General features: G+C 53.0%; 1 protein-coding gene across 1 annotated transcript in view; it reads left to right on the top strand.

The window, feature by feature from the left end:
• The first annotated feature begins 4,320 nt into the window (after positions 1–4,320).
• PARK7 (Parkinsonism associated deglycase) overlaps positions 4,321–16,461 on the top strand; it is a 54,600-nt gene continuing 42,459 nt past the window's right edge. The window contains exon 1 of the mRNA XM_054690808.1: positions 4,321–4,478. The gene's annotated coding sequence lies outside the window, so the exon portion shown is untranslated. The remainder of the gene's footprint in view (positions 4,479–16,461) is intronic.

Here is a 16,461-nt window from a genome sequence, read left to right on the forward strand (position 1 = left end):
CTGGGCGGCTTTTCAGCCAGTTCGAAAAGCAACTCCCCCTCCTGCCTCATTCATGTCTCAGTGGATTGGCCCATCAAGCCTTCACAGTGACCCCTTGCTCCTCCTTCAGCAAACAAATCCTTATCTCCCTTCACAGCAAAATTCCTCCAGCTTCCTCTAGTCACCGCCTCGCCTTGCACTTCCTCTCGTCCATACCGCCCAGATACCATCTTGGTGAAGCCCAGTAGAAAGTTCTCTGCCCTCACTAGGCTCGCCAGCATTTGATGCAGGTGCCAACTAGCTCCCTCCTCCTAAGACGGGATCCTCCGGGCTTCTGGGACGCACCCCCTTCCATTCCCCCTTAGCCCGCCTTCTCTTTATTCTTTGCTTGGCTCTCTGCTTGACCTCTTGAGTCTCTGCGTGCCCCAGATTTTGGCCTTTGATACTTTTCTATTTGCCCTGTTGACTGAAAGTCTCAACAACAGACAGTTTATTAGATAATCAAAGTGAGGATTCAGTCCTGGGAAGTCGGGCAGATTTTACTCTGAGAACCGCACCCACAATCAAGTTTCGATGCAGCTCACAGACCTTGCTACCAAGAAGCACAGAGCAAGTAGTTGACATCAAAGCTGTAAGGCTGGCGTTTAATCATTTTCTGGACTTTAAAGAGTGCAAAGCCCAGGCCCTCTGTTCACACCATGTTATCTGCTCCTGGTCATCAGTGGAGGCTGCGGGGCTGGCTTCCCCACACGAGCCAGCCTCCTGCATGGACAGAGCCTGTTCAGACTGCGTCCCGGCAGCTGGCTTTGCTGTCCTGCCCGCTGGCCACAGAGGGGGCCCCCAGACTGTTCACAGCGCTCAGTGGCAGCATTTCACCCGCCTGTCAGCCCCACCTGACTCTGACTCCCGAATGTCAGCCTCCACCCCTGTTGTCCCGTTTCCCAGGAGCTTGATTTCCTCACAGCACATCTGCATGCTGTACTTTATGGAGCTCTTCATGTGTGTTTTAGTAAAGAACAGACACCCTGAGAAGCGGGGACTTTTAGCCAGTGTTCTAGCCCCGAGACCCCATGGTCCCCGCTTAGGCGTGCACCTGGTAGAGATCCGTGGCATGAAGGACAGGGCAGAGCAGCTTCGGGGAGCCTGGGGTTCAACCTAGAGTATCCCTTGGAGAAACAGCTGGTTTATCCACCACACACTTGAACAATGGCCACGCTTCACCCCCCTTTATGTACAATTCCTTTCATTCATTCAGCAAATATTGGCGATTTCTGAGGTACCAGGCACTGGAACGCCCAAGAGATGGAGCCTTGTCATTGCTGGATGGGTGTGGCCACACTCTAAACTCCTCCGACAGGCATTTAGAAGGGCTCCTGCGCCTTCCTTCTCTGAAACGGTCTTTTACATAAACTTGCCTCCCTCCAGCTGCCAAAGGGATCATAACTTCAGGGAGACCAGGAAAATGTTTAATTTCACGGTCAAAATTGTTTCTAAAAATTATTTTTCCAGGGCTGTTATGCCGCCCCTCACCTAGAATGGGGGGTGTGGGTAGGGGGTGAACAAGGGTAAGAACATGGAAACAATGGACCCTCCTCTTCCGGCTGCACTGGGGGTCCTGATCCGGTAGCAGCCGCTCCCCAAGGCTCCCCAACTCAGGCACCGGTAGCTGAGGCCCCCGCTCGCCACCCCACACCCCACCCCCACCCCCCCCCCCCCGCCAGGCCTGCGCCCCTCGCCCTCCTCACGGGCCTCCCGGGTCAGCCTGTCGGCCCGCGCCCTCGCGACGGGCAGTCCCGACGCCCTATCTCTGTCCCGCGGGCTCCGGGGGTCCGGGCACCCCACCCCCGTGCCAGCCGCCCGGAGGGCCAAGCCCGTTCTTCGCCCGAACCCGGGGTTACCTAGGTGCTCTGGGGGCCTCAGCGCCCCCACCCTCGGCCCCGTGAAGTAAGCCGGGCAACCGCGGTCGGGCCCCGCCCCGGGCCAGGGGCGCCCGCAAACACCGAGGCGGGGCGACCGCGCGGGGGTGGGTCTTGACGCCGGGGCGGAGCCGGATCCCCCAAGGGCCGCGGGCCGGGGGCGGGGCCTCACCGCGCGGGGCGGGGCCGCCTCACCCGGAGGGTCGTCGCGCGCCGGGCCGCGGTGAGGGCTCGGCGGGGCTGGAAGGCCGCGGAGCCCGCCCCCCCTCGCCGTTCTCCCCTCGCGCCCGCAGCCAGACCCCGGAGCGTGGTGCTCGGGTCGCCCCTGGCCCGGGGCGCGCTTCGGGGGCGCGCGCCGACCTCGGAGAGCGGCGCTGGGCGTCGGTGAACCCCGACGGGCCGGGGCCTCCCCCTGGCGGCGTCGGGCTATCCAGCTCGGCGCGGGTCACCTTCGTCCCGCCCGGCCGCCCCGGGGGACGCGCCGGGCCGGGGCGGGGCCGGGGCGCGGCTGCCCCAGAGGAAGGCATCCCGCGGCCGCTCGCGGGGAGCGCCCCCAAAACCGGGGCAGCCGAGCGCAGGGCGGGCGCGGGGCGCGGCGGGACCCGCCCTCCCGGCAGGCCCAGGGGCCGGGCGCGCGCCTGCGGCAGCCGGGGCCCCCCCCCGCGTCCGGGCCGGCCCGGAGGGTCCGGTTCGGTGGCTCGTTCGCGAGCTCGGGGCGTGTCGGGGCTCGGGGTTCCGAGGGACGTGGGGGCTGGCGGGGCCGCGAGGAAGTGCGGCCTGCGCCGGCCTCGCCGAGCCCTTGCTGACAGAAAGACAGAGACGCCGAGCCCGGCCCGGACGCCCCGCAGCCCGCGAGCGCCCTGCGGCCCCCGAAGAGCCGCCGCGGTCGCCCGAGCAGTGGCGACGCGCGCTCCCCTCAGGAGCCCGGGCAGAGCAGGCCCCGCGGCCACGGCCCAGCCGGGGCCGCGCCTGACGGGCGGGTCTGCGCCCCCGCGGCGGCCTCGCGGCCCGGGCCGGTGTCGGGAGGAGAGTTTGCCGGGTTGTTGCAGGAGAGGAGAGTTCACGATAAGCGCGTTCTAAAGACTCACCTTTTACAAAAAGGCATCTATTGATCTAGGCACACGAGAGCTGGGGTGCAGGCCGGAGGTGCGGGGGTGAGGACTCCCCAGAGAGAGTGGGGGGCGGAACGGGCGGATCCACGGAACACACTGCTGAGGGAGCAGCGGGAGCCAGGCGAGGCCTGCCGCGCCGTGTGGGTAGCTCCCTGGCCGTAGCCTGACAGCGCTGTCGTTAACCCCTGCGCCGCCGGGGAGGCCCTCAAGACTCACTTCTTAAAAGTGTGTGGCTTTCTCTGGAAATTGGGGGGAAATGCAGCCGTGAAACCCGGCGGCCTCGGCCGGGCCGTTCACCACAGGCGGCCGCGGAACGGCTGTGACGCGTGACCCGTTCACCAGGACGCAGGGCGGTGTCCGCCTCTCCCAGCCCGCCTCCAGCTCCCGGCCTTCCGACGCCTGGCCCTGAGCTTTGCGCTCTCCGCCTGCATCCTCAGAATCCCTGGGACCCGTTACAGAGTCGTCTGCCCCAGAGGCCCTGAGGGGCGGGTGGTTCAGGCCCTGACCCCGGCGGTGCCGGCCCCGGCGTCTGCGGCGGCTCGGGGCGCCCTCTGCTGGCCGCCCCGCAGCAGGCCGGAGCCGACGGGCCTGTGCCGGGGAAATAAGCCAAAAGGAAAAAGAGAAATACCGGATAGTTTCACTTAGAGGAGGAATATAGGGGAACCAAGTAAGGGATCGGGGGAAATAACAACAATAATAAATAAATTAGCAGGCAGCTATAAGTCAGAGACGTTCTGCAAGGAGGGGAGAGGACTCAAAAGGGGGGAGAAGAGCGCAGGGGACTAGAGCGATGGTGCAGGGGTGGATGGTGCTGGCAGTTTCTCGGGGAACACACCTGAGAGGAGAAAGCACTCAAGTAAATACCGTACAAAAGTGAACAATGGGGCCTCCCTGGTGGCTCAGGGTATTGGGTCTCAGCACTGTGAGGCTGTTGGCAGCCACTTTAGCACAGGTTCGATCCCGGGCCAGGGAGCTACCCACACGGTCTCTGGGGAATCCCCTCACCTCGGCCCCTCCCCCCACCTCTGGCCTACACCCCTGCTCTTGTATGCATAAATAAATGGAATCTTTTTAAAAAGTGGACAATGGTGTGATATATATATATATATAAATATAAATAATCTCCACTCTTATTGGCGTTTCTCATAAGCCCTGCTCATTGGACTATCTGGGCGAGCTGTACTGTAACTGCTAAAAAGCCTGTTCCTATTTTGAAGTTCAAAAACATTTACAGATAAACGTCTGTTCAGACATTTGTTCAAAGACATTTATAGCCGTATCTGTTTAACGAGTGCCGTCCTGTCTCTGTGTCTTGAAGCTCATGGCTGCCCTCCCTTGACAAGCCAGGCAGTACGGCTCTCAGCCGAGGTCCCCCAGGTTGGCTGGCCACTCTGCAAACCCCAGCTCTGTGACCCCCAGCTCTGCAAACCCTGGGGCCAGAAGGCTTCTTCCGTCATCATAAAGCGCAAACGTAAGTCATTTTTCATGTTTTCTAGGAAATATTGTTTTTACCAAATGACATTCCTTTGTCTGGTGAACTCCCCTCCCCCCCAGTCAGATGAGACCAGCTTTGAGAAAGCTCTTTTTTTTGCAGTGCTTTTGGAAAACAGTTGGGGCTATGCGTCGAGAACCTTAAAAGATTTCTGCCTCTTTGACTTAATGTGAGGATATCCTAAAAAAAAAGCCTAGATAGATTTTTTAAAAAAGATTTTTCAAGAAAAGCCATATTTACAATATTATTTAATCGTAATTGCAGTCTTTGAGTAGCTTCAATGTCCATCATTAAATAACTGAAATATTGGTTTGACATATTACATTGTTCAGTAAAAATGCCTTATCATGGGAAATTGATCTGTCCGTTGTGAAAAGCAGCCTCCAGATTTATTCCATATGATTATAATTGTGTTGTAAAATACATATCAAACAAAACACTATGAAATTGGAAGAGTAAGAGATAAAATATAAATTTTGGTTATATTTGGGATTATGGACAAGGTCAGGTATTTTCATTTTTATTTCTTTTTATCTTTTCTGAATTTTAAAGTTCCCTTTAAGTAGAATGTAAAAGTTTTTAAATGATTCTTGTGCCATCAAATACCACGTATCGGGGTCTATTTTGTTAAATCTTAGTTTTGGCAATATTGCCTTTGATGTGCCTAGGCTGCGGCGTGCCTCCTCACACGTGTGATTTCCTCCAACCTTGTAGCAGAATCTGGTGAAGTGGACCCAGAACAGCCTGCCCCCTTCTCCCGCAGAGCCCAAGCCCCCAACCCCTGGGCTTCTTAGCCATGTAAGGTTGACTCGTAGATTTCTGAAAAGCTAGGCTGGAGTTTCTCCTTGATACCTTTTTTTTTTTTAATTTAAACATATATGAACTGGGGTACAGGCCAGAGGTGAGGGGGTGAGAGGACTCACCAGTGACACATTAGGGAGCAGAACAGGCAGATCTACTGAAGTACACTGTTGAGGGGAGCAGCAGGGAGACAGGAGAGGTCTGCTGTGCCATGTGGGCAGCTCCCTGGCTGGGGATCGAACTCAGGCCACAGTGGGTGGCTCTAGTTTGATAGCGCTGAGACTCCAGGGAGGCTCTCTTTTGATACCTTCTTATACATCACCCCTCTGCTTCTGTGTGCTGAAAAGGAGAGATTGTCTTTGTTCCTTTGTCATCCAAGCTCTGTCCAGGTGAGACAGGGAGGAGCAGCTGTGCTGGATAGACTCCCCAGGTCAGATGTTGTCATCAAGGGACGTTGTTTTATCATGTGCTTATGTGTAGCGGTGGGTGCCCCGCTGGGCGGAGGGTGGGTCCCGGGTCGCCCTCACCTCCATGCTCAGGCCTTGGCCTCTCAGCAGAGCTGGTCCTGGGCCTCCTAGAAGAAATGGGCTCCTTGCCGCCTCACTCATGGGGCTAATTGTGTGAGAAAACCAATCTCATAACTAAGACGACGCACGACAACGCTGCTCACGCTGGCTGGAGAGGACTCTGTCTGTGCTCACGGGGACCTGCCTGGAAAAGGAACACCCATGTGGGCGGTTGTTTAGTGTGAACCCGGGAATCCTAGAGCATGTGTGACTCCTCTCTTGAGACACCATGGGGTGCCTGTGCAGGGGGTGCCCTCCCTGTTGTGCCAGACACATGTCCTGGGGCCCCAAGTTTTTCTTGCAGTTCTTTGATTAAATAAACAGTTGGACAATCAGGGTTAGCAGTGCTGACCCCTGAATGCACAATGCCCAGGGCGCCTGTGGAGGCCCCCATCATGTCTGGGTTCTGCTCCCTCAGGCTGAACCAGCACTTGAGGAGGCAGGACCCATGAGAGCAGGGCCCTTGTGCCGCCTGAGGTTCTCTGGTTCAGCCTGAGTTGCTCTGGGGTCAGCTGGGGGGACATTACCTGGCGTGTCAGTCCTTGCAGTGTTTTCAGAATTGTTTTAATCGAGGTGACACTGGTTCAAAACATGGTGTTTTTGGAAGAATTCTTTTTAATTCCAGGATTATGAGAGGGAAGAGTTTATAATCTAGTTAGGTATACCTCTCTCGTGGAGCAGGAATTATCTATTATATTTATATATTTTTTATATTATTTCTAAAGATTTATTTATTTATTCATACAAGAGCTGGGGTACAGGCCAGAGATGCGGGGGGTGAGAGGACTCACAAGAGACAGAGTGGGGAGCAGAACTGGCAGATCCACTGAAATACACTGCTGAGGGGAGCAGCGGGGAGACAGGAGAGGTCTGCTTCGCCCTGTGGGTCAGCTCCCTGGCCAGGGATCGAACTCAGGCTATAGCAGTGACAGCGCTGAGACTTCACCCCCAGGCCACCAGAGAGGCCCCATTTGTTTATTTTAGATGGCACCCCTGTATATTCCACAGCCGAGTTTACCTCAGCGAGCACATGGAGAGTGAATCTGGGAGCTTTGGCATCAGACAACCTATAACACAAGCACCATGTGGGGCCAGGACTGTGGTTTTTCACTAGGGATATTTTAGCAGCATTGCTGTGTCCCCACTTGCAAGCAGGCAGCATGGGACACCATGGCTGGAGCGAGCACTGGGTGTGGCTGCCCGCAGGGTCTTGCCAGGCGCCAACAGCCTGCAATGGATGGGGCCCGGGGGGGTGGGGGGGGGGTGCTGAGCCACAGCATCCATTAGAAACTGGTTTTTGTTTTGCTCCAAAAAGTCTGATTCTTCCTCATCTCTGCATTCCCTGCTGCCTCTGGCCTTTTGCTTTTAGATATTTGGGTGGCAAAAGTAGGGTGAGAGGAAAATTAAGGGGTGGGTTTCTGACCAGTCCAGGTATATGGAAAGTACATGGAGGTGTGTGGGGAATGTGTGAGGTGTGTGGACAGTGTGTGGAAAGTGTGTGTGTGGGAGTGTGAGGTGTGTGGACAGTGTATGGAAAATGTGTGTGTGGGAGTGTGAGGTGTGTGAAGAGGGTTTGACGTGTGTGGGGGTGTATGTGAGGTATGAGGAGAGGGTGTGTGAGGTGTATGCAGCCCATGTGAGGTGTGTGAAGAGGGTTTGACGTGTGTGGGTGTGTGTGTGAGGTATGAGGAGAGGGTGTGTGAGGTGTATGCAGCCCGTGTGAGGCGTGTGGAGAAGATATGAGGCATGTGGAGTGTGTGTGTGAGGTATGTGGAGAGGGTATGACATGTGGGGGGTTTGTGTGTGAGGTGTGTAGAGAGGTGTGTGTGACTGGACTTGCAGGGCTGCTCTCAGTGCTGCCTTGTTGAGGTTGAAGGCTGGGGTGGGGTGGGGTGTCCTACAATACTCTCCGGCCGGGGGGACACAAATACTTGACTACGACCTTGATATGAAGACAATGATCAAGCCATGGTCAAGTCAGCTGACCCCATTCACAGCTTTCCAGAAGTATAATTAATGAAAATTGATAAAATGTGGCCACGTGTGTTTCTGTCATGCGGGATCATTTACAGATAAACAAATATGAGGGGAAAGTTCAGGCAAAAACCCCGAGGCCCTGCCTGACTAGAATTGGAGAGTGATGCTACCCTCGTCTCATCTAAGCTTTAAAAATCGCAGTGATGTGTAAATGTTGAAGATGACAGTCATGTCTGAGTGCTTTTTGTGATTTCTTCTTGTGCTTTTCGATATTCCTTGTTAAATAGCACAAATTCAATCACAACAATGCCTGGTTTTGACTGTTAAGAGGACACCAGTTCCGTGATTCCAGAAGGCCGTTGATTACGCAGATGGCAGCCTTGACAGTTAGCAGAACGCTGCGCAGCAGAAACTCTAGACACTGGAAATTATAAAACCAATGCCTGAAAGGGGTTTTTCTTCATTATCTAAAAAGATGTCTAAAAGTGCTGACGCAGGAAGGGCTCAGGCGGGAGATGGAACAGAGTCAAGGACAGCATGTGGCTGTTCCCATTGTTTTATTGAGCTGGTAAATAAGAGGTTAATCAGATCTGGTGACTCTGCTGCCAAAAGTTTCTTTGGCCCATAGTGGATTTTTACTAATTTCCCCCCAGCCTGTACATTCCTAAGCTCGTCACATTGGCTACTGCGGGGGATGCAGCACTCAGGCTGAGCGTTCATGTGGCCTCGTGTAAACAAGGCTTCAGGGAAAGACCATGCCTTAAAGTTGGATATTGTTTATCAAGGTGGGGAGCAGCACCAGCCTGAAAACCTCGCCTATAAAGATTTCCAGAATCTCACTGCCCTCCGGCTTCCCCCCTGGCCCAGTGGCCTCCTTGCACGTGTCCTCAAGTCCGCTGTGACCCCTGTCTCATCTCAACAAGGTAGAGCCACGCTTTTAACACAGCGGATCCTGGCAGTTCTTTTCTCAAAACCCCACATTGACCTGAACAGAAAAATCAAAGCTACAGAATTTCTAGAAGAAAACAAAACAAACTCCTTCACCATAGAGTGTGCGAATATTTCTTAGGACACCAACCATATATTTAAAAAAAAAAAAAAAAAAAACATGAATCAAATGAATCAAGTCTACCTGGCCAAAGAAAGATAGTGTTAAGAAAATGAGAAGACCAAGGTGACCAGGAGCAAATGGCCACAAGAAATCTGTCTGAGGGGAGACTTCCTGGGAGGCACCCACAAGCCATCAGCCAACAACACTCCTGCTATACACACCTCCCAGACTAAGCCCCCTGCTAGACGCCCCCCCCTCAGATGCCCCTGACAGATCGCCCCTGCTACATACACCCCCGTCTCAAACACCCCCTGGACATATCTCCCACCTCTGAAGATACACCCCCTCCTTGGTTCTCATACACCCTGGAGAGCCACGGTGAGGGGTTCCGCTAGCTGGGTCTCTAGGGAGGGGGTCATTCTTTGGGGCTCGGGGTATGTGAGGGGGCTCTATGGGAGGCTGATGACTTCACCATTTTGGTTATAGACCCTGAAAATACTTTCCATTAATGCCACATCATACAGAAGGCCTGGTGGTCAGCGTTGCTGCTTCCGGTACTAACCTCCTGCCCTGTCCACAGGCATGTTCTCTGTCTTCTGTGAGCGGGAGATGTAATCCTCAGGCTGCTAGTGGCTGGGGAAGGGATGTCCCTCCCTCCTATTTCATTGTCTTCAATTTGGGGGTATGTTGACCTTTGGGGAGAGCAGACTGACCGCTGACTCCATGACCTTGGAGAAGTCCCCCAACCTCTGTCATCCGTTTCCTGTCCGTGAGGGCAGGTCCCTTTCCGGGCCTCCAGCTCTCTCCCCTGACCCCAAGCCGGGGCCTGTGCACACTGGTACCTCGCGCCCTCTCATGGTAGAGATTTTCTGTGATTTCCGCTTTGATCTAAAAGGCCCCAAGTGTTGTAGGAGTGAGTCCCTGTGCCGCGTGGGGGGTGCTGTGCACGTTCAAGTCTCATGCTTCGTGACGCGGGAGCGGGAAGAGAGGGAGAAGGGGAGGAAAGGGAAGGAAGGAGGGCGAGAGAAAGGGAGGGAGGGGTCGCTAGGGGCAGAATGCTTCCAGCCTAAATGTTGGGGGTGTAGTTGAAACAGGCAGGGTTCCCAGGTCAGAGCAGGGGACAGACCGAAGGACAGGACCTTGCATTTCCCACCGTTTTTATTGGGCTAGTGAGCAAGAGGTTCCTGGCAGCCGCCCAGATGCCGCTGAGCCCTGGCCTGTGCCCCTGCGCCGGCTGCAGCTCATCACAGCGGCTACTGTGCGGGAAGCAGCTGCAGCCCTGGAGGCCAGACCAGGTCAGACGAGCTTGGGCACATGGTCTCCCTGAGCTGCTCACCCAGCGTGACCCCAGCACCAACCCAGTGAACGCGGCAGCAGGTGGAAGGTCCAGGGCGAATTTTCAAAACACTTCTGATCCCCTTACCTTGGGTGGAGCCGCTGATGAGCCCTGGGGGAGGCGCGGGCGCCGTTCCTTTCCCAGACATTTACCCGAAGGATGTGAAAATGCTCATTGGAAAGATGCCGGCGCCCCGAGTCCAGGGCTGCGGTGGTCACAGCTGCCAAGGCGGGCAGCGACCTGAAGGGCCGTGGACAGACGCCGGATGAAGAAGGAGGCCCCTCCGCTGGCGGGAATACGACTCAGCTGCTACAGAAGATGACTTGTCTTTGGGGACCTCATGGATGAAACCTGGGGTGACCGTGCGGAGGGAAGTGAGTGCAAGAGTGAGCTGCAGGATGGAGGATTTCACTCTGTCGAGTATAATCAAAGCAAACGAACTGACACAACAACAAATAATTCTTCGACTCTGCAGAGCAGTGGTTACCAAGGGGGTGCGGGCCTGGGAGCAGGGTAGAAAGGTGTGTTCCAGGGAAGCCCCTGGAACTTTGGGTGCATGGGGTGCACGTCCATATTGAGGTGGGAGGCTGAGCTCCAGAAACCAATGCAGTGTTGCCATTCAATGGTCAGTCATGCATTTGATTTAAAAAGAACCAGCCCAGTGTCCTCACACGGTGCAAGTTGACTTCAGGGGAAGGACGTCTTTGCTAACATGACATGAGACTTGCAGGAATGTGTCTTTTAAATCAAGGGGACAAAGTCCCACTGTCCACCGCACGCACAGAAATCATTTGTAAAGTTTACTGTCTGACGTGAGAGGGACGCCCGTGCTGATTTCAGCTTGGCTGCTTTTGCAGGAGCGAGGAGGAATCGGAACACACCTACGGCTGTCAGAGGGCCGAGGCGCTAGGGGCTGGGATGCGGGGGTGGGGGGAGCCAGCACCCCCAGGGGGGCAGCTGGGCTGGAACTGATTTCTTGGGGCCCCTTGGGACAGGATCAGCCAACATCAATTTTTGGGAACGCCTCAATGTGGGAGGGGTGCTTGTGTTTACACTGAATTACAAGCATTTGCATCATCAGAAATGTTGAATCACGTAAGAGAAGTGAGTGCTGGTGCCCTGGGCATGGCTAAGCGTGTTATTCTGCTAGTTTGGTCAGATTGTTATAAGATTCTGTCACTTCTGGGGCACTTGGTGTGTGGGGGGCACCAGGCCAGATGCCGTGTTTCTATCATCTTCCCAACAGCTCTGTGCCATCTTACAGGAGAGGAAACCCAGGCTTTGAAGTTTACGTGAACTTGGCCACAAAGAGGTGGGGGCAGGAATCAAACCTCAGAGGAGCCCCAGTGCCCTTGAACTTAACCCAAACACTGCATGGCCTTAAACTGTCTGATTGACGTGTATCAGGTCATGTTGTGTACCCTTAATGGCTTTTTAAAGGCCTTTTTAAAATAACACCGAGAACAACAACTGAAACCCCAGCCGGGACTGGGTCCTGTGAACGGACTCCAGGAGAAATGAGAAGGTAACAGTTCATTTCCCAAATGGAAGAAAACATCTTAACTCTGCCCCCAGTTGCCCCAGAGTGGGAAAGGATGCTTACACGGGGTGCTTCAGAGTCCCTCGCCCTGGCTGACCTTGATCAGTGACCTTGATCAGAGAAAGAACTGCTGTCAGTGTCAAGGCTTCAAGGAACGGGGTAACCAGCGCACCCTGCCTGTCTTCCCCAGGCAGCTGGCACAAGAGAACTTCGTTGGAATCTTAGCATAAGAGAAGAGCCGTGTTGGGGAATGGTTTTTTTTTTTTGCTCCATAGGCCTTTAGTGGATGGCCGCCTGTGGGCCTTCTTTTTTTTAAGATTTATTTATGTATGCATACAAGAACCGGGGTACAGGCCAGAGATGCAGGGTGGTGAGAGGATTCACAAGTGGGGAGCAGAACAGGCAGACGGACTGAAGTACACTGCTGAGGGGAGCAGCGGGTGAGACAGGAGAGGTCTGCTGCGCCATGTGGGTTGCTCCCTGGCCGGCCTGGGATGGAACTCGTGCTGCAGAGGCCGCGAATTGCTTCATAGTGCGGTGCTTAACCCCTTGCGCCGCCAGGGAGGCCCGTGGGCCTTCTTGAATTCATTCGTTCCAGGGGTTAGAGCAGAGTGTGTGGGCAGACAGCAGAGAAGGGATAATCATGACACATGTCAGGTCAAGTGGAGATGAGGGCATCTGGCTAGAGGAACTCTCCCAGGCGCAGAGCACGCAGCAGCCTGGCTTGCCCCTTCTTTGGCACCGGCAAGGCCATTTTCTGTAACAGACTCCCTCGTCTTCCCGTCCCGTAGTGCTGGGGCAGGGAGGGATGTGGGGGGCACATTTCAGCTGATGTCTTCCCTGGGAAATATCTGTTTCCTCCTTGAAATTCCTGTCTACTGAGAGGCTGTTTTGTGGTGCCCGACATTGCTGTGTCTGTTGAGTGTCCTCTAAGCCTGTCTGCAGAGAGTGAAAGCAGCTCTCGAGTGTGTGTGTAGTTCCTGTGTAAACTCTGAACTTGGGCTCCTTTGATTACTCACTTGTCACTGTCTCCTACTTCCTTGTCCCCTGACCTTCTGTCACTCCCTCCTGGAAAACCCCAACTCCGGGGGTCAGCTCTCTGGCCTCTTGGCCCTGGCAGGAACCCCAGCCCATCCTGAGTGAGGACACAGGCGCCTGCGAGGCGTGGGGCTTGTCTGGAGTGAGCAAACTTGCAGTTGCGCCCGCTCTCCAATAAAGCCCGTCCTTCCCCTCCAGCCTCCATCTTTTCTTCCACCGCCCCTCTGAGGCCACGGTCCTACCAACATCTGCATCATCCGGCCCGTCCTCCTGGTAAAATGAGAGCCTCCCTCCTCCTGCCCTGCGCTCTAGACCCCCCCATCCCCGTCCAGCACCCCACCTGGCTCAGATCTCCCCAGTTACATGAGAGCCTAAATCTCTCTGCCCTGTGAACTAGGCTTGCCAGATCTAGCCAATAAAATCTCGGCATGCCCATGGTCAAATCAGAATTTCAGGTGAACAATGACTATTCCCCGGTATAGACATGCCCGGGGCAGTATTTGGGACGCCCTTTTACTAACAATGCTCTGACTCCAGTTTCCCTGCTTCCATCATTCCCTTTCCATAGCCAGCCCCCACCCTCCTTCCCACTTGCCTGGGGCCTTTGCTCCTTCTGGAACAGACACAACCTGACTAAGTATTTTTTACTCAGCCCTTTTGTCCTCATCATCCCCGGAAGCCTTTTCCACCCCTTCCAGCATGAGCCTGCCCCCAGGCTCTGGGCTCCCGAATGCCCCCACCGGCCCAGGAGCTGCAGGAGGGCAGGGCTCACCGGACTACTTTAAGATCTATTCCTGGCACACAGTAGGTCCTCAGTAACAGCATGTCTCTTACCACGTAGTACCTGTCAGTCCCTTGACTCAAAGTCACAGGTGGAGGGGCCTCCTTCATCTTTGGGTCCTGGTGGGCAGGACCCCTGGAAAGAGCTCATTCACTGTGGGTTGTCAGAATCAGCCTCTTCAAATTGTAAACATGTTTGGACAACCTCACTGATTTAGTGTAAATTGCAGCTCTCCAAATCAATCTTGAAATAAAAGCAGCATTCATTTTTAGGTGACTTACAAGAACCCCAAACTCTAACTACTTCACTCTCCTTGGCGCCGAAGTTCAACTGTCTAGCTCACCACAGAGGGCACGTTACTTTGTCGTTAGCCTTGATGGCTCGGTGTGGCACTGGTAATGTGAGGTTCAAAAAAAACAGCTGTTAGTGATTCCTTTTTTCCTGTGAAGATTATCAAGTCCTTTTGTAAAAACATGGCCAAGATCACTCTCTGACCCCACCACACAGACCACACATCACTCACTTGGGCTGTGGCCTCCATGCACCCACAAATGGAAAGACTGCTCTGCAGAGGAGGAGACGCCTTGAGGGGCCACATGCCCCTCATATCAGAAGTTTCCATCAGAGTGGTATCTTCCACTAGAGAAGAAAATCAAAATTTGATTCAGAAGTAACCTAAGCCTGTTTTTAAGCATCTAGAAAACTGTTTCCAACTTGCACATCCCCAAAACATACTCATTTATTTTGACCATAGAAATTGGCATTAATTTTTATTAAACTTAATTATTGGGGCCTCCCCGGTGGCGCAGCGGGTTGAACGCAGTACTGTGAGGCTGTCCGCAGCCTCTGCAGTGTGGATTCGATTCTCAGCCGGCCTGGGAGCTACCCACATGGCGCAGCAGACCTCTCCTGTCGCCCCGCTGCTCCCCTCAGCAGTGCTTTTGGTCAGTCTGCCTGTTCTGCTGCCTGCTCTGTCTCTGGTGAGTCCTCTCACCCTCCTGCGCCTCTGGCTGTACCCCAGTTCTTGTACAAATAAATAACTCTTTAAAAAACTTAATTATTAGGTTTCCTAAATTAACCCCTAAGGGGGATCCTTTTTTTCTGTTTTAATTTCCTTTCTCTGTTAACCATCACATAGAGGAAACGTGATTGTTCAGATTCCAAGTTCCGGTGTTTCTTATCAGTGACTGTTATGATAATAAAAGTGCTGTAGAGGGTAACAGACCCGGCTTCTGTCAGATAAACAGAATAAATGGTGGACTTCCTGTGTTTATAATCTGGGACAAATGAGAATCCAGTTGAGAGGCCAAGCCTGTGAAAGGTGACCAGCCCTTTTCTGTATGTGGATGGACAACAGATGATGTGCCAGGATGCTGTGAGAATTTAACAATGCTGTGGCTTCAAAGGCAAAAGAGAGGCTCCTCCTGGCCCTGTTTCCAAACGGCACACCCCAAAATGTTGTTTTGCCTCCTACTTAAAAAGACCACACCACAAATGGCCGTTCTTTTGTCCTCGTGGATTCTAGTCTGCAGATGTTTGTGGGAAGCTTCCTGCTCAGACTCCCCAAAACTTTGGGAGCACCGTGGTAGCCACTGAAGGCAGGCCATGTGCCTAAGTTTAGTCTCGATGGTTCTTCTTTTCTATGTGTCTCTGGGCCAGTCTTATGCCAAGAGGAGAATTTACAGGCCAGGCAAGATTTCTTACAAAGTTAAAAAAAAACCCTCCGTAAACGTTAGCTTCATCTTTTACTATAATATCAAAACCACAATAAAATAGTAAAGAAAAAAGATCAAATGAAGTCACTGCATTTATTTAAATTAAAACGATAAGGCCTTCTGAACCCATGTAATTGCATCAGATCCCAATGCATAAGAAAATGCTTTAAAGAGGAGGGGGAGAATATCTACTATTCCAAGAAGTTTCTTGCGGGCAGTAATTTTCTTGGAACACTGTTGAACTTTAGATTAAATCAAAGATGACAGAACCGCAGGCTCAGTCATCTGCTGTCAAGTATTTTTGTTTTTCAGAAAAAAATCATTTGACAAAAATGCAACACACATGATTTTCAAATAAAAACTACACAAACCAGAAATGAGTGGAACTTCTTTAACCTGATCAAGTCTATTTACCAAAAAATGGAAGGTATCCACCTTAAATAAGATAAAAAATTTATTCCATAAGGTATGACACTGTTGCATTGACTGTTATATTGTATCTGAGGTCCTAACAAGTCAAGAAGTATATCAAGAAATAAAAGACAAAGAACCAGAAAAGGAATAAATTATTGTTGTTGAAAATAACATGACTGGGGCCTCCCTGGTGGCGCAGTGGTTGAGCGCTGGGTTGCGAAGCTGCCCGCAGCCTCTGCAGCGCTGGTTCGATCCCCGGCCGCGGGGCGAGGGTCCCACATGGCGCGCAGACCTCTTCTGCCACCCGCTGCTCCCCTCAGCAGTGTACTTCGTCACTCTGCCTGTTCTCTCTGCTCTGGCTCTGGTGAATTCTCTCACCCTCCTGCGCTTCTGACTGTACCCCGTGCTTGTATAAATAAATAAATAAATCTTTAAAAAAAAAAAAAAAAAGAAAAGAACATGACTGGCCATATAGAAAATCCCAGAGAATCAGCATACATATTATTAGAAGTAATAGGAAAGGTGAGCAAAGAAGCTGGCTATAAACTAATATAGGTCAATCAGCTACACATGTAGACTCCAACAGCAAACACAACCATTTAAAAAGCAAAAATAAAGCAAAGTGCCTTGAAACAAATCTCAAAAGATACACAATTTCTGGAGAACTTTTAAAAAACCCTATTGAAGGACATTAAAATCTTACCCTACCAGGTATCAAAGACTATTCTATTCTAAAGCTATAG

The sequence above is a fragment of the Talpa occidentalis genome, unplaced genomic scaffold (assembly GCF_014898055.3).
Source record: "Talpa occidentalis isolate TD23 unplaced genomic scaffold, MPIMG_talOcc4v2.1 talOcc4.9, whole genome shotgun sequence".
NCBI lineage: Eukaryota > Metazoa > Chordata > Mammalia > Eulipotyphla > Talpidae > Talpa > Talpa occidentalis.